Below are 25918 nucleotides of genomic sequence, written 5' to 3' on the forward strand. Positions count from 1 at the left end.
GCTCATGGAATTTGTCCGCAATTTCTACTGTTAACTCCAGTTCCTTAAAGCTGTTCAGACTCTCCTACCTAGTTTCTAATGAAATCTCATGTCTAAGTAAAAAATGGGCTTCTCTCTGTTTCTCTGGGGAACTGGCAGCCATGGTGCAGGAATGTCAAAGGAAATGTGGTGAGCAAAGACCGAAATATTTTCCTGACAGCAGCAAGTCAAAAAGTTTGTCAAAGAAATCTCTACGTGAGGACTTTCTCCATGAAGTACAGCTGTTAACGAGAGGCAAATGTTGGTCTGCTTTCACTACCAACAGTAGGAGAATTCATCTCCTACAGGAAGGAAACGCAAACACGAGAATAGACATAAATCATGATTACGGAACTTACTGTGCCAGGAGCCAGCTTCTTAATTCAGTTTGTCCTTTACAGAAACTCAGCCCATGGTTAAATTATCCAGGGTAGGACTTGTCGTTCAAGACTGCAGCAGGGAAATCTGTCACCGCACCCTGCTGGTGCATGCTGCACATTTTTTAGAAGTTATTCACACACATGTTGTAATTGCAATTCAATGATTGGTTGCTGAAGTTCAAAGGTTGAATAAGTTTAAGGAGGGACTACTCAGCTGCCTGTTATCCTGTGCAACCAAGTTCTGACAGTGAACCCAGCTTTCAATGATTAAATCTGCATATTTGAACACTTTAAAAAGAAGTACAAAGAGAAGCTAACTCTTACTCAGTATCAGCAGCACCACAAACTGGGTGACAAGGCAGTCCCTGAAGCCGTAGACATTTTTTATATATGAATAAACTGTGAAAATCAGTCCTCAAAGATGCAAGATTAATTTGCCAGACACTGCACTATACACAGATTAAAAAAATATGGAGAGATTTCAAAGGATGAATTATAGAGATTCTCACCAGATAGGGTCAAAATTAAAAATAGGGGCCTAGGTTAGACATTGACAGGTGACTAGGGTTTTATTGTGACCTCAGCTGTTGTTTGTGTGGAGTTTGTACATTCTCTCCCGGACAACTCATGATCCCCCTCCAGATCCCAAAGATGTGGTGAATTGGCAACTGCAAACTACTCCTCCGGTGGGCAAGTGGCAAAAAGAACTGAAGACAAGTTGGTGGGCATGCATGAAATAAAATAGGCTGCAGGGCTAGTAGGAAGTATGGAAGAGGGGAATGGGATTAATCAGCTTTTCCTCTGGCAATTTGCTCTGCTCTAATGTGCTGAAGACACTGCAGACAGTGGGATCTGGATCTGCTAGAGGAACCCAGAAGGTCAAGCAGCATCTGTGGAGGTAAAGCAATAGTTGACGTTTGGGGCCCAGAGACCCTGCATCAGGACTGAGAATGTACGGGAGAGATAACCAGAATAAAGAGGTGAGGGGAAGGGGCAAGGCAGGAGCTGGCAAGCTATAGGTGAATCCGGGTGGAAGGAGAGGAGGGGAGATGGTGGCAGAGGCTGGGAGGAGATTGGCTGCAGATTGTGGAATCTGATAAGAAAGGAAGAGGGTGAGTGAAATCAGATAAGGAAGAGTGCTAAAGGGGAAGTTGGGGGAGGGGATAGAGGACCGAGTGGGTGGATTGTGTGGATGTGCACCTGTTGATAGCACAAAATCAAACCTGAAACAAAAATCGAAACTGCTGGAAAGACTCAACTAGTTGGACTTCATCTGCGGAGAGACGAATGGAGTCAAAGGACCATCCCGACACATGCTATGCGACCCAACCCGGGTGGGCTACCCGTCCAGTATTTTCTGATGAGGAGAGAGAGCAATAACTGACAATGAAATGGTGGGGAAGGGTTGTCTGGGGACTAAAGTGTTTTGTGACTGATGGTCGGATGTCAGGGTTGGAGATGCCCAAAGTCAGATGGTTGTAGAAGCAAGTATATGGAAATGCCCTGAAGAATCGTAGACAGAGTAATCCAACGATAAACGTGCTGGGCACCCAACAGCAGAAGCCCAAGTAGGAGCAGAAAGTGATACAGTTTCTCCCCCCTGGCCCCTGAAATGGTGGTCACAGCTTGCTCACAGGCCATCCCTATCCTTCCACAAAGCCAGCCTAAAGTGAAGCTTGGGGTAGCCAGGAAGGATTTGCCTCCAGGACCTTCACCTTCCTAAGAGAAGAACAATGAAGTAATTGCAGAGTAGATGGGTCTGTACAAAATAGAACGCACACAACTTTCAGTACGGGCTGCCTTTAATCTCCTGTTCTCTTTATGTGCTGCTTTTAATATTGAGAACATTGTTCCAACAGAACAGGTGACATCAGAACTTCTCCGTAGATGCTTATCCATTGAAGTGTGCCACTGTACAGAGCTGAGACTCTGAGTTAGGATTTGATATCACAATCTGGCTGGAAGCAGGATATAGATGAGAAGAAAGGAACAGTTGGACATACTGATGGGTTTAGTGGAAGCACCGTGGGAAGTGGTTTGTGGATTGACTGGGATAAACGAGTTGGATCAAATAACTAGTTTTAAATCTTGACATTTGAAGTTACCTTCTTCTAAACTCTCACCCAAGTTGCATCTCAGGTCACGATGTTCTTGCAGCAATCTCACATAACATACAGATGCCAAAATGAAGCAGAAGAATGAGCTCAGATTCTGTTTTTGGACAAATTAGGCTAGCTTTCTCTTTCTCAATATATCTGTGCTCTGTGGGATGCCAAATTATAGTGGGCACATTTTCGTGATCCTAATAATCAGAAACTATTCTCTCCTCCAACAGAAAAGAATCCAACAGTACGGGAATCAATTTAAAATATCAAAACTGAGATTTTTAATTGAAGGACTATATTGAGAGAGGCGGGTTCATTCTGCACCATTCTAACTGAGCATCACGGTGGGATAGTGGTTAGCACAACATCTTGCTGTACAGGCGCCCCAGGTTCAATTCCTGCCGCTGCCTGCCAGAAGTTTGTACATTCTCCCTGTGACCACGTGGGTTTCCTCCCAGTCCAAAGAAATACCAGGCAGTAGGCCAGTTGGTCACTGTAAACTGCCCCGTGATGAGACTGGGATTAAAATCAGGGGAGATTGCTGGGTGGTGTGGCTCGAAGGCCCTGTTCTGCACTGTATCCTGATTAGTAATAAAAATTAAATAAACTGAATTACAGGAAGAGTTGAAGGGTTGAATAGTCTCTTCTGGTTTCTGGATGTTCAAGGATCTGCAACAACACTTAAGACTTCCCAGCCAAAACTGCCTGGTGTGTTTGAACTTAAACTGACTTCAACATTAAGGTTGACTGAATTGACTGGATTCAAACGAGTATCACATTTCAGCTGTAATACATCTGTTATCAAAAGTGTCTTGTGTAGCAGACTCAACTTGATCTCATCATGGACTGCCTTTTCCTGTAATGGACAGACTCAAATAATGGACAAGTTTAACAATATTACTACAGAGGGCAAGTTCCACATTCTGCTCTCTACTTTTTCAAACTCATGCTTGCAAAGGTTGATCAGAGTACGTTGCTAGCAGGCAAAGGGACCACAAGTGAGATGGAGGCTTTTAAAGGTTAGACAGTGAGAGCTCAGGGTCTGCATGTTCATGTTAAGAGTGAAGGGAATAATGGGTGGAGTTGGGAACCCTGGATGATGAAGGACATTAAGGCTACGAAAAAGGAAGCAAGAGTCAGGGACAAGCAACTGGGATCAAATGAAGATCCGGCAGAGTATCAGGGATAAAGGCAAGTATTGAAGAAACAAAAAAAGGAGGGGGGGGGCATGAGATAATTTTGGTAAAGAAGATTTTTTAAAAATGCAGGTAGTTTTTGTAAGTATATTAAGGGGGAGGGAGAAAAAGTAACTATAGAGAGAATGGAGCCTATTAAGATGAAAGGGGACATCTTTGTATAGAGCTGTGGAAGGTGGGCAATGTCCTTAATATTTCTCCTTTTTTTTAAAAAAATCATGGAGAAAAACATGAAGACTTCGGAACTAGAAAAAGTAAGTGGAGAGGTCTTGGGAAAAGCCTGCGTTACAGTAGAGGAGGTTATAAAAGTCTCGAAAGGTATGTGGAGAGGCACGTCTCTAGGGTCTAACCGAGTACAGTGGCATGCAAAAGTCTAGGCACCCCGGTCAAAATTTCTGTTACTGTGGACAGTTAAGTGAGTAGACGATGAACTGATCGCCAAAAGTCATAGAGTCAAAGATGAAACACTCTTCAACATTTTAAGCAAGATTAGTGTATTATTTTTGTTTTGTACAATTTTAGAGTGGAAAAAAAGGAAAGGAGCACCATGCAAAAGTTTGGGCACCCCAAGAGATTTGAGCTCTCAGATAACTTTTACCAAGGTCTCAGACCTTAATGAGCTTGTTAGGGCTATGGCTTGTTCACAGTCATCGTTAGGAAAGGCCCGGTGATGCAAATTTCAAAGCTTTATAAATACCTTGACTCCTCAAACCTTGAAAAATAAATGATGCCCACAAAACAGGACAAGGCTATAACAAGATAACAAAGCATTTTCAGGTAGCCGTTTCCTCAATTCGTAATGTAATTAAGAAATGGCAGTTAACAGGAACAAGTCGATCAAGTTGAGGTCTGGAAGACCAAGAAAACTTTCCGAAAGAACTGCTCGTAGGATTGCTAGAAAGGCAAATCAAAACCCCCGTTCGACTGCAAAAGACCTTCAGGAAGATTTAGCAGACTCTGGAGTGGTGGTGCACTGTTCTACTGTGCAGCGACACCTGCACAAATATGACCTTCATGGAAGAGTCATCAGAAGAAAACCTTTCCTGCGTCCTCACCACAAAGTTCAGCGTCAGAAGTTTGCAAAGGAACACCTAAACAAGCCTGACGCATTTTGGAAACAAGTCCTGTGAAATGAAGTTAAAATAGAACTTTTCGGCCGCAATGAGCAAAGGTATGTTTGAAGAAAAAAGGGTGCAGAATTTCATGAAAAGAACCCCTCTCCAACTGTTAAGCACAGGGGTGGATCAATCATGCTTTGGGCTTGTGTTGCAGCCAGTGGCACGGGGAACATTTCACTGGTAGAGGGAAAAATAAATTCAATTATATACCAGCAAATTCTGGAAGCAAACATCACACCATCTGTAAAAAAGCTGAAGATGAAAAGAGGATGGTTTCTACAACAGGATAGTGATCCTAAACACACCTCAAAATCCACAATGGACTACCTCAAGAGGTGTAAGCTGAAGGTTTTGCCATGGCCCTCACAGTCCCCTGATCTAAACATCATTGAGGATCTGTAGATAGACCTCAAAAGAGCAGTGCATGCAAGATGGCCCAAGAATCTCACAGAACTAGGAAGAATGGGCAAAAACCCCCAAACAAGAATTGAAAGTCTCTTAGCTGGCTACAGAAAGCGTTTACAAGCTGTGATACTTGCCAAAGGGGGTGTTACTAAGTACTGATCATGCAGGGTGCCCAAACTTTTGCTTCAGGCCCTTTTCATTTTTTGTTATTTTGAAACTGTAAAAGATAGAAATAAAAAAGTAATCTTGCTTAAAATATTAAAGAAATGTGTCATCTTTAACTTTATGCCTTTTGGAAATCAGTTCATCTTTTACTCGCTTAGCTATTCACAGTAACAGAAATTTTGACTGGGGTTCCCAAACTTCTGCATGCCACTGTATGTACAAGAACGCTGTGGAAGGCTAGAGAAGAAATTGTGGGAATCCTGCCTGAAATATTTGCAACATCATTAGCCACACACAAGGTGCTCCTAGATCAGAGGGTAGGGAATGTTGTGCTTTTATTTAACAGCAGCCAGGAAAAACCTGGAAAGATGTCATTAAACCGGAAAGCATGCAGAAAAGATTTACAAGGGTGCTGCCTGCACTTGAGGAACTGAGTTATATGACGAGGTTGGACAGACAAAGACTTTACTTCTTACAGCGTAGGAGACTGAGAGGCGATCTTATGGAGGCGTGCAAAATTGTGACAGGTATAGATAGCGTGAATAGACTGCCCTTTTCTTCAGAGTTGGGGAATCAAGATCTAGAGGGCTTAGCTTTAAAGTGACGGGGAAAGATTTAAATCGGGATGTAATGGACAATTTTGCTTTAAATAACACAAAGGGTGATATGTATGTGGGTATCCGCTATCAGAAGTGATTAAGGCAGGTACAATAATAAAATTTAAAAGACAGTTGTGCAGGTACATGGATTTGGGAAGGTTTAGAAGGTTATGGGACGAGCTTGTTTAGGGATCTTGGCCAGTATGGGACAGTTGGGCTGAAGGGCCAGTTTCTGTGCTGTAACTCTGTGCCCCCAACTCCTCTCCCACCTTCTAGAATCACTGGAAGTCAGCTCCCAGCCTTCTCATTGCAGTTTGCTTGCTCAAGAACCATACAGTAATACATATGCAGGTGTCAGTACAAATGAAGGCTCAGTCTCTTTAATTCTATAATGCTTTAGTCGAGGCAGAACTGTTCTGTTTGTGGTTGTGTATATATTCCTGGTGACTCAAGTCACTATAAATGTTAATTCTTTCTGGCAGACTGAAACAAGAGTTCATCTGAAATCTTATTGAGGAGTTTTACACATTTTTTCCGTGTACGGGCAAGATGCTCTGAATCCCAAAGGACATTCCTTCATTTCATACAGGGACACGAGCAAGAAAACAATATTTAAGTATCCATTTATTTAACTAGTGATCAATGAAGTAACACAATCACAGCCATGTCATGATACCATCATCCAATATTATTCTTCCTATTTTCATCAATAACGTTACAGTTGTCAGAGTGAAGGGAAAATTTCATTCACCAGGTTACATCTGATGGGTAGCACAATGGGGTTTACTAAAGGCAGCGGCAAAGCAGACAAAATATAAACAGTCCCAATGGAACGATGCAAAACAGAACCTTTTTATTTGGTGGGAAATTGCGACTACTTCATGAGGACATTTGGGAAGATTTGTTTCAGGTAAGAAATGTCCCAAATCTCAAACCTTCCTTTTGCCTCTACATATGCTGTACCAATGTCTGATGTACCGGGGGGGGGGGGTGTTCCTCCTGCAGCTTGTTTTTTTTTTTGGCTCCATATTCAAGCATCTGCAGTCTCTCCTGTCTCTAATGATTACAAAGAGTAAGGAGGTACTGAAACCATAAACATTTACAAACAGGAGAAATTTCAAAAAGAATTAGGAAGCGACACAGATTTTATATTTACCACAAATTACTCCAAAGTCTTCCTCTCAATTTCTTGACCTGAATGTCATCTGGAAGATAAAACTGCTCTAGAGATATTGATTCACAGACCCCAAGTGTCTGGTACTCAACCAAAGAAGTTGTTTTGATTGTAGAACGTGACCGAAGGTATTAGCACACTCTTTCAGAGTATTGAACACTTTCCAGTTCCCTTTTAGATAAGGGGAGACATAGCAATAGTACTTAAGAGATGACATTCTCAGGGATTTGTCCTATGAGTAGAACTTAGAAAAACGGCGGGTCACTCTGATGGGCTACATTATAGACCCTCCCCCGCCTTCCCCAATCATCAGTGGGAACTTGAGAGGCAGCTATGTAGAGTAATTGTTCATAGTTGTAAGAATAAAAGGGTGGTACAAGTGGGAGATTTAAATTTCCCCCATATTGACTGGGCCACTCAGAGTATAAAGGGACTAGTTGGGGTGGAATTTATGAAAAGTTTCCTGAATCAATATAATCAAGGATCCTATTCCAGAGGGTGCAGTGCTCGACCTCTTCTTGGGTGAGCAAGGCAGGGCAAATAATAAGGGGTATCAGGGAGCACTTTGGCTCCAGAGACCATATGTTGAATAGTTTTCAGATAGTAATGAAAAAGCATAGGACGAGTCCACAGGTTAGGGTCCCAAATTGGAATAGGGCTAATTGTGGGAGAATAAGACAAGATCTAGCAGAGGGCGAGCCTGGTTGAAGGGGAGGGAATGAATGAATGGCAAGTAGGAAGATTTTAAGAGTGTGATAGCAGGTGTCCAGGAACAGCATGTTTTTGTAGGGTGAAGCGTACACCTAGCAATTTTAGGGAACCTTCAATGACAAGAAATACTAAGGCTCTGGTCAAGAAAAAGTAGAAGCATACACTGGGTTTAAGAAGGAGGTGAACAAATCCCTTTATGACAATAAAAAGACTGAGAATATATTGAAGATGGAAACCAAGAGGTTAAAGAGGGCTACAAGATAGATCTGGTTAGTAAGGTTAAGGAAAGTCCCAAGAAGTTCTATGCCATATTAAGAGTATAGAGGTGACTAGGGAGAGGAGATTCAAGATATAAGATTGCTTGACATCATTTGCAGTATTTAAGTGTAAAGGAGAACAAAATAATTGTTACTCTGAATCAGCACAAAAATCCCACAATAAGGAACACAATAATAATAAGCACAATAAATACGCAAGATAGCTGATATACAGAGACTGCATGTCCATAAAGTGACGGTAAGCACAGGCATATCTGTACAGGAAACGGTAAAATGTGGATTAGTGGGTGGAGGTGTTGATCAGCCTTACTGCTTGGGGAATATAACTGTTTTTGAGGCAGATGGTCCTGGTGTGGATACTGTTTGTACATAAGACCATAAGATTCCTCCCAGGCGGGGTGTAGGGGTGTGTATACTACTCAGTTTCTACTGCGGTGCCACCAATGTAAAAAGGGGTGTGAGTGGTGCGAGTTCTTCTGAAGTTGATAGTCATCTCCTTTGTCTTGACAACATTGAGGAAGAAGTTATTTGCCTGGCACCAAGCCTCGAGTTCTTCCTCTCTATAGGCTGTCTCATCATTGTTGGTGATGAGCCTGTCCTATCAGCGGTGAATTTGACAATGTGATTACTCAGAGGTGTTTGTCTGTGAGCAGGGTGTACATCAGTAGGGTCAGCACACAGTCCTGAGGGGCACCCATGTTGAGAATGAAGTGGCAGGGGAAGCATTTGTGCATCCTGACTAGTTGAGGTCTGTTGGTTAGAAAGTCCAGCACCCATCTGATAGTGGTATTTAGAGCGAGGAGTAGGAACAGGACTCAGTAGGAATTGGGACCACTTCTTTTCACGTTCTATGCCAATGTTTTTGATTACGGAATTGATGGCTTTGTGGGAAAGTTGGCAGATGATACAAAGATAGATGGAGGGACAGGTAGTGTTGAGGAAGCAGGGAGTCTGCAGAAGGACTTGGACAGGTTAGGAGACTGGGCAAAGAAGTGGCAGGTAGAATACAGTGTAGGAAAGTGTATGGTCACAGACTTTGGTGGAAGGGATAAAGGTGTAGCCCATTTTCTAAACAGGGAGAAAATTCAAAAATCAAGAGCTGTACAGGGACTTAGGAGCCCTTTTGCAGGTTGCCCTCGAGGTAAAGTTGCAGATCAAGTCAGTGGTAAGGAAGGCAAATGCAATCTCAGCATTCATTTTGAGAGGACTAGAATATAAGGGCAGGGATGTAATGCCGAGGCCTTATAAGGCATTGGTCAGATCGCACTTGGGAGTATTGAGGGCAGTTTTGGGCCCCTTATCTAAGAAAAAATGTGCTGGAAGGAACAGAGGAGGCTCATGAAAAGGATTCTGGGAATGAAGGGTTAACATTAGAGGAGCGTTTGATGGCTCTGGGCCTGTGCTTGCTGGAGTTTAGAAGAATGAGAGGAATCTCCTCGAAACCCATTAAATATTGAAAGGCCTAGACAGAGTGGATGTGGATAGGATAGGATAGGATGTTTCCTATTGCAGGTGACTCTACAACCAGAGGGCACAGCCTCAGAACAGAGGGAAAGAGGAGAGAAGGAATTTCTTTAGCTAGAGGGTGGTGAAACAGTGGAGTTTGTTGCCAAAGATGGCTGTGAAGGCGAAATCATTGAGTATATTTAAAGCAGAGGATAACAGGCTCTCGATTAGTCAGAGTGTCAAAGGTTACAGGGAGAAGGCAGGAGAATGGGACTGAGAGGTATAATAAATCACCCATGATGGAGTGGTGGAGTAGAATTAATGGGCCAATTGCCCTAATACTGCTCCTAGGCCTGCCTTACAGTCTCAAGAAATCACAGAGGTTGCCTATGTCTCGAGCTGCAGGAGATGGGTGGGATTTTTAATGGAAATTTCTCCTGTGTTTACTGAGGAGAAAAATCATGGTTGCTCAAGAGATAAGGGAAACAAGTGAGAAGTTTTGGAGGACATTTGCATCATCAGGGAAGAACTATTTGCAGCCCAACAGTGCATTAAGGTGGCTCAATCCTCGGGGACTTACTGAGTACATCGTTCAGCTTGCTGGCCTTCAGCGGGTACAGGAGCTGGAGCATTATGTTGCTGCTCTAAGTTGCTGGTGAGGGCATACTTGGGAGTACTGCATACTGTTCTGGTCACCCTGTTTTAGAAAGATGTGGTTAAACTAGAAAAAGTGCAAAGATTTACAAGGATGTTGCCAGGACCAGAGGGACTGAATTTAACTATTTATTTAGAGAACGTGCAGAACGAGCCCTCCCAGCCCATGCCCAGTGAGCTGTGCCACCCAGTTACAGGGAGGAGTTGGCCAGGCTAGGTCCTCATTGACTGGAATGTAGCACAACGATGGGTGATTTTATAGAAATGTTTAAAATTATGAGACACATAAATTAGGTGGACAGTAACAGTCTTCCCCCCCTCTCCTAAAGGCAGGGCAGCCTAAAACTAGAGTCACACATTTAGGGTGAGAAGGGATAGCTTTAAACAGGGACCAGAGGGGCAACCTTTTCCCCATGCAGAGGAGGCGAGTCTATGGAGGGAGCAGCCAGAAGTGGTTGAGACACAGTATAGTGGAAGAAGCACTTTGATAGGTACGTGAAGGGGCTGGGCTAAGATGGACACGATCAAATACAGGAAATTAGGATCAGCAGGGTGGGATGGACCTGTTGGGTCACAGGGCCTGTATCTGTGAGATATTGTTCTACCATTCTATATTCTGCCGACTCCCATTTCAAACTTGATTTGCTTCTCCAGGTCCTGATATACTTGTTCAGGTCCGAGAGTCTCAAGTTATTTCTGGTAAACAAGTACATCAAAAGTTAGTTAATACTTTCTGTGGAAATACAGTATTTTTTTTTGTTTTTCCTCCACTATTTCGATTTCTAGAATGGCTTAAATTGTGTCGTTTTCTAAAATGATTAAAATTATTATTGGTAACCTGGCGAAGGAGACAGAAAGAAAGGAAGGGGACAGCAAGTGGAAATTTCAGACACAATAGCTTTGGAACAACCTTCCTCCCTTGTGATGCATTTAAGGTTGTCAATAATTAGGGATTTGTGAGTATCAGAGGTCCCAGAGTGGCTCCTGTATATTTCACCATGCAAATCATGTGGGGCTCTCAACAAGCATTTATTTATGCATGTGTCTGGTTAAGCAAATGTCACTGTGATCGAACAGTTACTCTGTTGTAATTACAACTACTACTCTATTGACTGCTTAACACAGAAATAAAATCTAACAAAGGTGTTTCCATTTCTGCTCAGTTACGTCCATTATTCTCGGATCACAAGCAATGAAGCCTAATGGCCCAGATATTGCAATGAAATTAATGCAAGGCAAATAGCATGTACTTTAATATGGAGCGAAGAGGACACAGTATCAAAACCACACCTCTATGCTTACCCTGTGCTTTAGCCCATAGAAATCCACATGTCGCTGATGCATGTGCCCACTAAACAGAGTAGAAAATTTTACAGTTGGTGCAATCAGATGCAAGGAAATATATAAATAGTGTGACAAGTAATAATTATTGACAATTTTTCAAACACTGAAAATTTAACATGCGGAACCCCACTTTTTCAGAATTTTATTGATAATGAAGATTTAAACTGTTTTTGGCTGTCCTTTATATTCCTCTCTATCACAAATCCACTCTTCCAGTACATGAATTTGTGCTTCCTGCTTTAGATTACGTAGCTCAGGTGAGAATTCCTCAATCTAGCTACACAGGAATACATTTTTACTTATGATGTACAGAAACTACAGAGCAATTAGAATCATCCACATCTCCTATTCTGGTTTGGAATTATAAGTGATTCAGATTCAGGTACTTTCAAGTACGCCGTGCCCCATTGTGCATGGTTCTTTACATTAAAGATTGGCAAACAGTGACGAGTTTAACAACAAAGCTTAACCAGAAAGTGTAAAGTGAGATTTTACCTTTTGTGACAGAAACAACGAATCAGTGAAGGTTTTCTTCTCTCCCCTCGCCATCCCCATTTTACATGTCACTTCATCTAGCATATATTAATCATTCCGAGGAAAGGACAAATTTGTACCTGGGATTGACCAATTGATCAAGGATCCATCATCTCAATGGTGATAATCACCTGAACCAACGTTAAGCTCGATGCTATTCCAAGATTACAAGCAACAGAATGTAATGACCGATATGGAGGCCTCCGCTAACTGGGGTTGGCCGTCAAAGTTGTGTCCTGGCTGTCTACAATCGGTTGTACGCAAGCCAGGGCAGTACAAAATGGAGAGCAAACCTTTGCCCATGCAGGGTCCACCTCTACATGTAGCTAATGAATCAAAAGGAATGGCAGAGACCGATACAGCTTGGCACCAGCAGTGCTGCAGGAGTTGCCAGTCAGCACTGAACTCAATATAGCACTGCCTCCAGATGTACAGATTCTTCCCCTCAGGGCTTACTCTCAAAGCCTTCCCCATGAGTGGGTATAGCTGCAAGGCATCTGAGGTTTGAGATCGGAGTTTTCCTTCTCCTAGATGATTCGTCAACCACAGCTGAAGAGCCCTTTCTGCCCAAAGTCGACTGCTTTTAACGTCAAAGGTTCATTTATTATCCAAGTATGGAGTTCAACCGGGGGAAGTGTGAGGTGGTATACTTTGGAAGGGCAAACTCCAAGGCAGAGTACAAAGTAAATGGCAGGATACTTGGTAGCGTGGAGGAGCAGAGGGATCTGGGGGTACATGTCCATAGATCCAAGAGGTAGATAGGGTAGTTAAGAAAGCTTGAGGGGTGTTAGCTTTCATAAATCGAGAGACAGAGTTTAAGAGTCGCAATGTAATGATGCAGCTCTATAAAACTCTGGTTAGGCCACACTTGGAGTACTGCGTCCAGTTCTGGTCACCCCACTATAGGAAGGATGTGGAAGCATTGGAAAGGGTACAGAGGAGATTTACCAGGATGTTGCCTGGTATAGAGAGTATGCATTATGATCAGAGATTAAGGGAGCTAGGGCTTTAATCTTTGGAGAGAAGGAGGATGACAGGAGACATGATAGAGGTGTACAAGATAGTAAGAGGAATAGATAGAGTGGATAGCCAGTGCCTCTTCCCCAGGGCACCACTGCTCAATACAAGAGGACATGGCTTTAAGGGGTGGGAAGTTCAAGGGAGATATTAGAGGAAGGTTTTTTACTCAGAAAGTGTTTGGTGTGTGGAATGCACTGCCTGAGTCAGTGGTGGAGGCAGATACACTAGTGAAGTTTAAGAGACTACTAGACAGGTATATGGAGGAATTTAAGGTGGGGGTTATATGAGAGACAGGGTTTGAGGGTCGGCACAACAATGTGGGCCAAAGGGCCCATACTGTGCTGTACTATTCTATGTTCTATATACAATTTTGAAATTCTTTTTCTCCAGTAGGCGCTAGAAACTTGCCTTTGTCCCTTCTCCTGTCAGTAGAAACTGTTCTGCTGGGCTTAATAGCTAGGCCACACATGAAGCCCAGGAGCTAGACTTGGTAGTCAGAGGCTACTTGAGACACACACTTTTGAGAGCACGTAGTTGATAGTGGGAACTCATCTCCACTACTCCTCCCACATCCCAGTTATGACAACCTTAAGGAACCAATATATTGTGTTGGGATTAATGGTGGAGTGAATACCATTACCATTAGGGAGCATGGTAGGATGGACTGCAGCTTTGAGATAACTCGCTCTAGCACCAGTTGTTGATATAATCTGGACAGGATATTTACACACTTTCTTGATGGAATCCAAATGGATAATTTTTTAACCCTCTAACTCTTAGATAGGCGCACCTTTGGAGGGCTATGTGGGAGGGAAGGGCTAGGTTGAGTTTAAAGTGTTGGTACTACATAGTAGGCTCCAAGGCCTGTACTGTGCTGTAATGTTCTGTGTTAACAAACCTTCAACAGCCAAATTAAGTCGTCTGAGAAATTCCAAGGCAGCGCAAAGGATTAGATAAAATTGAGACTAACGAAAGGCAAGCAATGTTCACTATGAATATCATACAACAGCAAAATCCAGAAATCTGCAATTATCCTGAGCTGCACCAATGCTTTGACCAACACTGAAGTCCATGCGAGAAGACCGATGCACTGCTTTATTAAACACAATCCAAAATGCCAGAGGTGGTGCAGTCAGCTGTAAATACATTTTCAAATGCTGTGATAGGTGATAATTACTTATAGACTACCTTTCGAGCACTGATACTTTAATGAATGGAATCTGAGGGCTGGTTTGATTTTACTCTTTGTGGAAAGGCCTGAAATTTACATCAATTTACATATAAACAGGCACTCAGAGCCCTAGCTCCTTACACATCAGATAATTATTTTATTTTCAAAAAATACCATACATTATTCTTCCTCAAGAAACCCCCAAATCACTGATTCCAGTTTCAAATTTGTAACGTGGCAACAATTAAATGCATACAAAGTGATTTCTGTTTCTTTAGGTAAATTATATAAATCTTCAGAAATATAAATAATAACCAAGTCTTCAAATCAATCATATTTTAAATCTTACAGTGCCAATGGTTTGTTATGGTCTAAAATCTAAACACTCAGTTTCTTTGGCCAACTTTATTCCTGGCGCAAGTTCTAAGAACTCTCTTGCTGTAGCTACGAAAACAACTTCATGCGAAGTCAAAAGGCAAGATCAGAAGTCGGGTTTATTGTTAAATTCAGAAGAACATGTATGCACAGGTGCAGGGAAAAACTTACAGCAGTATCACAGGCATTGGCATTCATGAGATAAACACAAATAAACCATAAATTACACACAATTTTTTAAAACAGGAAAACACAATTAGAACAAAAAAAATTAGTGGAAAGTGATCATAGTACTGGTAAACTGCAGTGATTAGGGATTTGTAAATTCCACCCGCCCCCCCTGCCCCCAGGGGGAAAGGGAAGTATGTGTTCTTTAAACAGTAGGAGCAGGACTTCAGGTACCCCCTGCCTGATGGTAGCTGCAAGATGATGTTGTGGCTCAGGCGGTGAGGATCCTGAAGTTGTTCAAGCACTTTATGCTTAGAAAAAATTCAATACTAACAATATCAAAGAGGTAGCAGTATGAGCTTGTTTACTAACTCAATGAACTGTCTTTTAAGACCTAGTCTGTTCAGACAGCTCATTAGAAGTTGCAATCCCTCATTAACTCATTCAGGTGTGTTCAGAATTTGAACTTGCACCTGCTCCCCCTCAATTCAAAAATGAAACAACAAGTATTGAGAAAAAAATTCAAGGTCATTCGTTCAGGGAAATCAAATTGGTTCTCCAATCTGTCAGTTACTCCTGTCCTTGCATTTCTTTTCCCCAATACCTGAAAAGACAATTCTGATAAGTCCAATTCAGCTACTGAAAAACACGTAGATACGGGGAAATGAATGGGGATTCTCCATCCCTGTCACATTTGACAAAAAACATCTGTTTCAAGGAGTACTGATGGACTACTAACTGGCGACCACATCTGAATGATTCTTTCAGAACTGATCGCAGATAATTGGCTAACTTAATGCTATTTCAGCAGCCTGTATTTGACTAAATCTTATGCACGTGGGCATAAGACACTCAGGACAGTTGGATCCAACCTAACTTTTTGCTGAGCAATACAAACATTAGCTTGCTGCTGTGCACTTCCCCCATAATCCTGTGTCTTTTTCCACAGATCTATTCAAATTTCTCCTAATAGTCTAATAACGTACTCATTCCATCCCTCCCAGCAACAAAATAATGGAAGCTACAACCAGTCATTTCACCTATCACCTAATTAATTGCCTCTTCATTTTGAAATGTTAAAAATCTACACTAAAATTTCTCTGCCCCCTTTTATGCATCCATTGTCAATCTTGTACAGGAGAAACACACTAAAAAGCAGAAGGGGGATTTAAGCAAGCTGTATGCACCCTTCCACCATGGGTCCAAATGGCTACACTTCTGATTGAGTCAGGAATCCCAAATCCTCAACTCCAAACTTATGTTCATAATAACCAGACAAATTAGTGCCCTCACGCTCTGGAGAACTGTGCAACAATTTGAAAACTAATCAAACTTAATTCATTGAGTCTACTCATTCCAGAGAACCAACTTCTAAGTCTACATTATTACATAAATTTCTAAAAAAAAGACACAGGCTAACAGAAGTATCCTTTAAACGCATCCCCTTATTGCTTACTTAACGTCATACAGCAGGGACATCTTAAAGTAATTTACAATCCATTAATAATGTTTGGAGGCAGTCCTACTGTTAATTAGATTAAGAACGACATCAATCAGCATAAAGTTAATTATCTGTTCTTGACAATATGAGTTGGGATGGAACACTAGTGTATCTCTCTACTCTTTACACTATGAGAACTCTGAAATGCAACACATTGGAATGGCAGCCCCTCGTGATGTGATATTCTCTCAGGACTTCCCTTTGATAATACTGTGATCCTTGGGGACCACACTAAATGCAATCTTATTGTATTGCTCAAATCCAAAGTGGCCCATGGTCTCCTAATTCAGAGGTGGCAGCGCTATCAACCGGGATAGCTGGCTGACAGGTGCTGTGGACACTCCATGGTTTCTGTTCATTGCAACCTATTAGGTCGCTGAGCCACCGTTTGAGGAGAGATATCTTCACGAGATCTTCGCTAGTGATTTTCTTCTGGTAGTGTTTCTGTTGTTGTTTTAAGGTCATACAAATGAACATAATACAGCAGATCAGGTCAGTCAATCAAATATTCTGGTACGGGTGATGCAGACATCCCTTTAGCCTTTCACTCACTCACTGACATAATTTAACAGGTGCCAATATCTAGATTGGATGTATTGCCTTGAAGTCTTATACTTACTCCTCCTAGTAAAATGTTCAAAGCATGTGAACATTTGTCACTACCAACAATGTGTGTAATTCAGCTGGGGTTCACAGCAGCCCGCTTATCATTCACCTTTCATTGTAATGGACAAGACCACATTTGGCCGCCTTCGTTCATTGTTAAAATCTTTGTTCCAGGTAGGATGGCCTGTTAGTGTAGACACATCCCTATCCCCAGTGGGTGAATGGTCCCATTGTTTTGCAGATAGCTGAGGAGATGGTAAGACTGAGGGAGCAATGCGGCATCTCCTGCATCTAGACTCAGATTCAGCCAGCTTGGCTTGGTCTTGGAGCCAATGAAGCCAGACCTACTACTTGTCAAGTGTTGATTTCTTCCTCAACACTTTCCCCATATCCCTCAGTTCCTTTAATATCCAGAAATCTCTTTCATCTGTTTTGAATGAACTCAATGACTGTGGCCCCACAATCCCTCAGAAAAGTGAAAAAAAATTCCCATCCTCTGGGTGTAGAAATTTCTATTGACCTCAGTCCTGTTCTGAGACCATGAGCACTGGTTCTGGGATACTCTATGTTCCAAGGAGATCTCATCTCCTTCTTTTGAACTCAACAGAAGGCTACTTAATCTCTCCCAATATGGCAAACCTGGCATCCTTGAAACAAGATAGGCTAATTTAACTTAAAAAATATATATATATCAAATGAACAATACCTTTTTGCAAAATCCACCAAATAAGGTACAGAATAAAGAAACCTAATCCCAAGTCTTAAGGTCTGAAAGTTCAAATTCTAGATTTTACAAAATTTGCACAACTGAATGCCATTTGCAGGAGTGTAAGTGTTATAACCATCACTGCTACTCTGAAGAGGAAGGCCTGTGTTTTCTCAACAAGATGCATCACTTCCATTCTCAATTTTTCTAACTTTTTCTCAATGAAATTTTAACTGGTGTACGTGCTGAGGGATCACTGCAGCCAACGCCAAGGCTTTGTGGGGAAGGACCACAATTAAGGGTCCTACTGCTAGCACATATGGAGGGACCAGGTTGAGTAGGAAAAGTTCCTCGAACAATCAAAGGGTGTGTATGACCATGTGAGTGGCAATGGGCCAAGTCTGTTTACAGGGTAGGGTCTTAGCCCGAAATGTCGACTGTACTCTTTTCCATAGATGCTGCTAGGACTGCTGAATTCCTCCAGCATTTTGTGTGTTCTGCCATGTTTGTTTATGCACTTTTCTATTTAAAGTTTACACTACTGAATATACTTACCATGAATGTAAAGGATTTGATTTTTTTTCACTTCCTTTGTATATTTTTGTTAATGGTGAATAAAGTCTGTTTTTGATTTGAAGTGATCAGGTGAAGCCACATTCCAGAGTGGAGTTATACTGTAGCTCGGTGCTGCCACTGCAATGAGCCTGTGGAGACCAGTACAATCCAAGGGCATACACTGGTGGACACAGACAGACTTGGTCCTGTGTAACAGCCTCTCAAACACTTTGAGTGTATAGCTTAACGAGGAAACATGATGTAAAGAAAGGCATGTCCTGATCCTGCATCTCCTACAGCAGTGAATGTCTGGAAGAAACTGCTGGAGGAGGTGATGTTTGAACAGTGATTGGTCAAGACAGGAGACTAACACAGGCAAATGGGATTAGTGTGGTTGGGCTGCATGGACAGCCAGGACAAAGTGGACTGAAAGACACCATTTCTGTTAATCAAATCCATCTTTGGAAAAGAAATATGACAGTATGAAAGAAATGGATCTATCCACTTAAGAAACAGAACTGCTGGAGGAACTCAAGCAGATCTATAGAGGCAAAGGGATGTTGGTATTTCTGGACAACATCCCTGCTTCAACAGATTTTTGTGCGAGATCCTTTCCTAATATTGGATGAGGAGGTAGAATATTAGCTACAGCATAAAACCAGGAACTGCACACGTCATCTTTTTCCTAGTTTCACCTTCCAGCTGTGTGGTGAAAAAGGCACAACAGCACCTCTTTCACCTCAGAAGGGTGAGCAAGTTTGGTATGGGCCTCCAAATCCTAAGAACTTTCTACAGGGGCACAATTGAGAGCATCCTGACTGGCTACATCACTGCCTGGTATGGGAACTATACCCCCGCTTAATCACAGGACTCTGCAGAGAGTGGTGTGGACAACCCAGCGCAGCTGTAGTTATGAACTTCTCATGATTCAGGACATTTACAAAGACTGGTGTGAGAAAAGGGCCCGAATGATCAATGGGGACCCGAGTCACCCCTACCACAAATATTCCAGCTGCTACCATCTGGGAAACGGTACCGCAACATAAAAGTCAGGACCAACAGGCTTCAGGACAGCTTCTTCCACCAGGCCCTCAGACTGATTAACTCACACTGATGTAAGTGTAACATTGATCTAAGTGTTACATCTATGTAACATCGACCATTCTATTTATTATAATTGACTAAGATTGCAAATTGCACATTTAGATGGAGACATAACAAAGATTTTTACTCATGTATGTGATAGATATAAGAAATAAAGTAAATTCAATTTAATTCCTATCACTACACTCTTTCTCTATTTTGTATCTAACATATTATCTGGCTTTCCCTTAAATGCTTCAATACTATACATCCATATACAATGTGCAGTTATGTTAACTGCCCTCAAGTACAGAATTTGCTGTGGGCTTATTGGTGACTATATTTTCAGCAAACAGGAATTCTGCAGATGCTGGAAATTCAAGCAACACACATCAAAGTTGCTGGTGAATGCAGCAGGCCAGGCAGCATCTGTAGGCAGAGGTGCAGTTGACGTTTCAGGCCGAGACCCTTCGTCAGGACTAACTGAAGGAAGAGTGAGTAAGGGATTTGAAAGTTGGAGGGGGAGGGGGAGATCCAAAATGATAGGAGAAGACAGGAGGGGGAGGGATGGAGCCAAGAGCTGGACAGGTGATAGGCAAAAGGGATACGAGAGGATCATGGGACAGGAGGTCCAGGAAGAAAGACGGGGGGGGGGGGACCTAGAGGATGGGCAAGGGGTATATTCAGAGGGACAGAGGGAGAAAAAGGAGAGTGAGAGAAAGAATGTGTGCATAAAAATAAGTAACAGATGGGGTACGAGGGGGAGGTGGGGCCTTAGCGGAAGTTAGAGAAGTCGATGTTCATGCCATCAGGTTGGAGGCTACCCAGACGGAATATAAGGTGTTGTTCCTCCAACCTGAGTGTGGCTTCATCTTTACAGTAGAGGAGGCCGTGGATAGACATGTCAGAATGGGAATGGGATGTGGAATTAAAATGTGTGGCCACTGGGAGATCCTGCTTTCTCTGGCGGACAGAGCATAGATGTTCAGCCCTTGTCCCTTGTCCCTTACTCCCTTGTCCATTCGTCCCCCCCCATCCCTCCCCACTGATCTCTCTCCTGGCACTTATCCGTGTAAGCGGAACAAGTGCTACACATGCCCTTACACTTCCTCCCTTACACTTCCTCCCTTACCACCATTCAGGGCCCCAAACAGTCCTTCCAGGTGAGGCAACACTTCACCTGTGAGTCAACTGGGGTGATATACTGCGTCCGGTGCTCCCGATGTGGCCTTTTATATATTGGCAAGACCCGACGCAGACTGGGAGACCGCTTTGCTGAACAACTACGCTCTGTCCGCCAGAGAAAGCAGGATCTCCCAGTGGCCACACATTTTAATTCCACATCCCATTCCCATTCTGACATGTCTATCCACGGCCTCCTCTACTGTAAAGATGAAGCCACACTCAGGTTGGTGGAACACCACCTTATATTCCGTCTGGGTAGCCTCCAACCTGATGGCATGAACATCGATTTCTCTAACTTCCGCTAAGGCCCCACCTCCCCCTCGTACCCCATCTGTTACTTATTTTTATGCACACATTCTTTCTCTCACTCTCCTTTTTCTCCCTCTGTCCCTCTGAATATACCTCTTGCCCATCCTCTGGGTCCCCCCCTCCTCCTTGTCTTTCTTCCCGGACCTCCTGTCCCATGATCCTCTCATATCCCCTTTGCCTATCACCTGTCCAGCTCTTGGCTCTATCCCTCCCCCTCCTGTCTTCTCCTATCATTTTGGATCTCCCCCTCCCCCTCCAACTTTCAAATCCCTTACTCACTCTTCCTTCAGTTAGTCCTGATGAAGGGTCTCGGCCTGAAATGTCGACTGCACCTCTTCCTACAGATGCTGCCTGGCCTGCTGCGTTCACCAGCAACTTTGATATTTTCAGCAGCTAGGTCTGATCTTAACCACAAGTGAAACATCTCTATACTGTCCCAAAATATTCTTTCATAACCTGAAATACTTTGTTTTCTGCGAAAACCTTGGCTTGCTTAACCTCTCATGAGAGGCAGGACCGCAAGGGTTTTGCCACAGCTGTAACTTTCATGAGATTTACTGAAAATGAGAGATATAGTATGACAACAGACTTACACTGTTTATGACTATCAATGGTGTGGTGACGGGGCGAGGTGCCACTATGACAGCAGAATTATACTGTTCATGTTTATGATTATCAATGGTGTGGCGAAGGGAGAGGTACCAATCTCTAGAGTTTCAAAAATTGTCCTTAATCGGGGGGTACAGAGTGGTTGGTGGTGAGATTGCTACAAAGCATGAGGTGATGAACGGATTTCAACACAGGCCATGATATTAAATATAGTGGAGAAACCAGGAAACTAGAAAGGCTGATAAGCACAGACTGAGTGAATGGGTCTTGATGTTAAATAATCTACGGGCGAGGGGCTTTTGGATGAGCTGGAAATTTACAGCGAGTATTGCATGAGAGGCCAGTCAAAGGAGTTTTGGAATAAAATCCCCTTGTGGCAGTAATCCAATATGCAATTCCCCATTCCCCATACCTAATAAAGGGAGAGAATCTGGAATGGAAAGAAGAATGAATTGGAAAATTCGGAATCCGTCTCTAGCTTTAATCCGAATATGACTCATACCCTTAAGCACATGCAAGGAAAAATGATCACGCATGTGAACCTTGAACCAACAGAGTGCCTTTCCACTATGCTGTTGCCTATCAGTTATTGCTCATCATGGCAACCATAGATTAATGAACACTGTACATACTGGATTTAACACATTTAGTAAAAGCCAGCTTAACTTTATTAAGCAAATCAAAGAGCCCACAAAGTACTGATTCATTTCATGGCCAGAGAGAGAAAAAAAGTCCAACATTTCTTGAATGCATCAGAGCCTCTCACATTAATATACCAAGGGCCAGAGTATAAAATTCAGACCATGTCATTGTATTGAAAACAGTCTATATATCAAAGGTCGACTCAAAGTACAAACCACCTAGGATTGTATTTGCGCTTACTGTTGACCACCAAGAACAGAAAAATGTTCAGAGAAAATCAAATGCTGTTCTGTATTTTGTAGTTAACAAGGAAGAGATAAGAGGTCAGGAGATTATTAGAATAGCTAACTAAGGAATGCTTTTTATTTAGACATAGATCCAAGTCACGCACACAACTACCATTTATATTGCACCTTTAACAAAGCAATTTTCCCAGGATGATTCATAGAAGCTTAATCAGGCTAAAATTGACTTTGAGCCAACAGAGATCTAAGAAATGAAGGCTTAAATGCTTAAAAAGTGTCTCAAAGGACAGAGTAGCAAAGAGAATGTAGTCCACAATGGGATGTGTATGACAGTTCAGCTACAAGATGTGACTTTTAGAGTAGTGGGATTCTGCGTTCTTCACAGGAGGGCTTCCCACTTGTGTGAACAGCACTATAAGCATGCTTGCAACACCCATCTCAAACCTAACCTTACAGCATTCCGCCAAAGTAGCACTCAACAGAACCCAGCTGTAGAGCACAAAGTAGTGCAACATCCCAGGCACTACACAAGAGTGTGATCAAGCAAAAGATTGCCACCACGACACAGAGGAACGTTGCAGTGCAAAGGACAGGAAGTTTCTCAATGAAGTTGTTTTTAAAAAGGAGATGCTTTACGTTGAGGAGAGTGGAACTGACATTCAGAGGTTTAAAGAGCAAATCCTTGTCTTCACACCTCAACAATGATGAAGTGATTAAAGTTGAGGATGATCAAGGAGACCAGAGCTGAAAGACAGTAGACTGTGGAGGGCTGAACTCTGGATGAGATTTCAGAAATGAAGGTCATGAAGGAACATTAGAACAAGAGTAACCGCTCTTTCTTTTTTACAAAAGGAAATGTTACCTGAATGAGAATATGGCAAGAGTATACAAGGTGGAGAAGAAACGTGATCTCATCTGGGGTCATTCCACTGAGTCCATCTTAACCCCAAAAGAAAAAGGATAAAGAAAAGAAAAAAAAATTGCATTTCTGCAGCACTTTCCTTGACCTCAAAAACATCTCAAATAGTTGATGTTTTGGGCCGAGGCATTGACTGTTTACTCTTTTCCACAGATGCTGCCTGACCTGCTTAGTTTCTCCAGCATTTTGTGTGTGCTGCTTTGGATTTCGAGCATCTGCAGATTTTCTCAAAGCAAATCTCTGTTTAGGTAGCACAGCCATGATAATCTGTCTCTTAAATGTTCTTCTTTGACAGTCCTTCAGGATTGAGGACAGCTTGGTTTCAGCCCAGTTTGATGATTCTGAACTTGTTGTTTGACATTGGCAGTTTGTAATGTAGTGTGTTCTGTTCCTTCTGTTGTTTCTGCAGGGCTTCTGTGGGTTAGTAATACAGGTTTCCCCCGCCATCCGAAGGTAGAGCGTTCCTATGAAACGGTTCGTAAGCCGGAATGTCGTAAAGCGAAGAAGCAATTACCATTAATTTATATGGGAAAAATTTGTGAGCATTCGCAGACCCAAAAATAACCTACCAAATCATGCCAAATAAAACATAAAACCTAAAATAACAGTAACATATAGTAAAAGCAGGAATGATATGATAAATACACTGCATATATAAAGTAGAAATACTTTTCCACAATCATTACTGTACTGTTCTCTGTAGCGAAAATCTCACGCAAGTGCTGTTGGCAAAAACACGGTGCAAGCGCTCTCCAGTAACCTTTAAGCTATGAAGCTGCCAAATCATACCAAATAACACGTAAAAATACACAGCCTATATAAAGTAGAAATAATGTATGTACAGTGTAGTATCACTTACCGGAATTGGTTCAGCACCAAGCACACCAATGATGGTGTGTTAGACCGAGTTGTCGCAGGTTGGGTGGTGCAGTGGCCCCCACCCTCCAGGCTGCCGACAGATACCGAACCGTGAAGCACGCAGGGGTGCAGCGGTAGCCGGGAGGCACCCAGCACATCTTTAAGAAAAAAGCCGAAATAAACATGCTAATCAATTAGGTGCCACCCGGCACATAATAAATTAGCATGTTTATTCCGGCTTTTTTCTAAAAGATGTGCTGTGTGCCTCCTGGCTACCGCTGCATTCTCCGTCGATCGCGGGGTGGTGGGATACTGGGGTGTCACCTCGTCGTCTGTTTCCATTAGAGCAGGCAGCTCATCTTCTCCTATGACTGCCTGCCTTGATGTTGAAGGTCGAGGTTTGTCGTCTGCTGTGACTGATGTGGAAAGCGTGCTTGACTGCTCAGCCTCGCGCATTTTTCTATCATACAGTTCTTTGTAAGGACTCAATCCATCCTGCAAGTATCCCCTAAACCTACATACCCTTTCAAAATTAAAGTCGTACTTTATCATTGCAGCGAAAATCTCACACAGTTGCTTCACGTTCAGTTCCTGGACGACTTCACTTTCGGTCTGTTCGCTACTGCATTCAGTTTCAATTGTTATCCTTTCCTCTTCCAATTGCATCAGCTCTTCATCTATCAGTTCTTAGTCATGGGGTGCCAAAACCTTTTCAACATCATGTTCGTCAGCTTCCACAAGCCAAACTCACTTAGTCCTTACTTCGTTCACCATGATCGAAATGCTTAATTATGTCTGGTTTTACGCTAAGTGTAACACCCTTACGAGCTCTTTTAGGCTTTTCCGATACCTTAGAACTCATCTTGCAAACGGCTGCTCACAGGCACGGTTAAAGCAATGCCGGCGAGAATGCAGTTCCAAATCCAGGGGAGAGCGGCTGCTCGGGGCGCGCGCTGCCTTTTATCGCGTGCTGCTTTTTTTTCCGTAACAGTGAAAACACCTTCTGAAGGCGAAAACAGGGTAGTAATGTAGGTCTTTTGTAACAGTGAGGTTTCGTAAAGCGAACGTTCGAAAAGCAGGGGACACCTGTACCTCAAAATTCTCACCATCATCGCCACTAATCTTTCATCACTTTGAGCAGTCAGGAGTACAGTACTTCAAGGAAGCTTTCAGCAGCTCCTTGACTCTTTTTTCCTTTTGCCTGGTAATTCCCTGCTAAACACAGCTCAGAAGAGTGTCCATTTCAGGAGTCTGACACTGATTGTGTTAATGACACCGTGGGCCCATGCAACAAAGGGTACTGAGGGCTTCAAGTGCTGTGAGACAATGTTGACAATGGTTCACCTATTCTGCCAGAGGGTTTGGAGTAACTTTAAAGAGACAGTTTTGGTGTGTTTTTCCAGCTCCTTGAGATATCTGTTGTAGGCTGTCCAGGTCTAAGAAGCATACAGTAGGGCAGAGATCATTATTGTTTTATAGGTGCTGAGATTGTGCCAGATACAAATATCCCTTTTCTAAATTCGTTAATGGCTCTCAACATGCATTGAATGCGTAGGTGCTGAATTTCATTCATGATGTCTGCTTTTGCTGAGAGCAAAAGGTACATTGTCAGGAAACAGCTTAGAGGGATGTGGGCCAAATGCAGGCAAAATGGGACTAGCTCAGGTAGACAACATGGTGGGGATGATCGAGCTGGGCCAAAGGGCATGTTTCAATACTGTAAAACTTTGACTCTCTGTAGGAAGTGGTCCACATTTTCCAGATACCCATCATGAACTTTCAATGCCAGAGGGCAGGTTGGAACAGCAGGGGGTAGGTTGGTGGAGAATCTTCGCCTTG

At 42.7% G+C, this 25918-nt stretch overlaps 1 protein-coding gene across 5 annotated transcripts in view; it reads right to left on the reverse strand.

Moving 5' to 3' along the window:
- Positions 1-25918, reverse strand: part of sertad2b (SERTA domain containing 2b) — a 91981-nt gene that overhangs the window by 11311 nt on the left and 54752 nt on the right. The window contains exon 1 of one of the 5 annotated variants that reach the window (XM_063056103.1): positions 378-482. The exons of the other annotated variants lie outside the window; for them this stretch is intronic. The gene's annotated coding sequence lies outside the window, so the exon portion shown is untranslated. Of the gene's footprint in view, positions 1-377; positions 483-25918 lie in introns of those variants that run through there. 5 annotated transcript variants of the gene reach the window in all.

Source organism: Mobula hypostoma, chromosome 8, assembly GCF_963921235.1.
Source record: "Mobula hypostoma chromosome 8, sMobHyp1.1, whole genome shotgun sequence".
Classification (NCBI taxonomy): Eukaryota; Metazoa; Chordata; class Chondrichthyes; order Myliobatiformes; family Myliobatidae; genus Mobula; species Mobula hypostoma.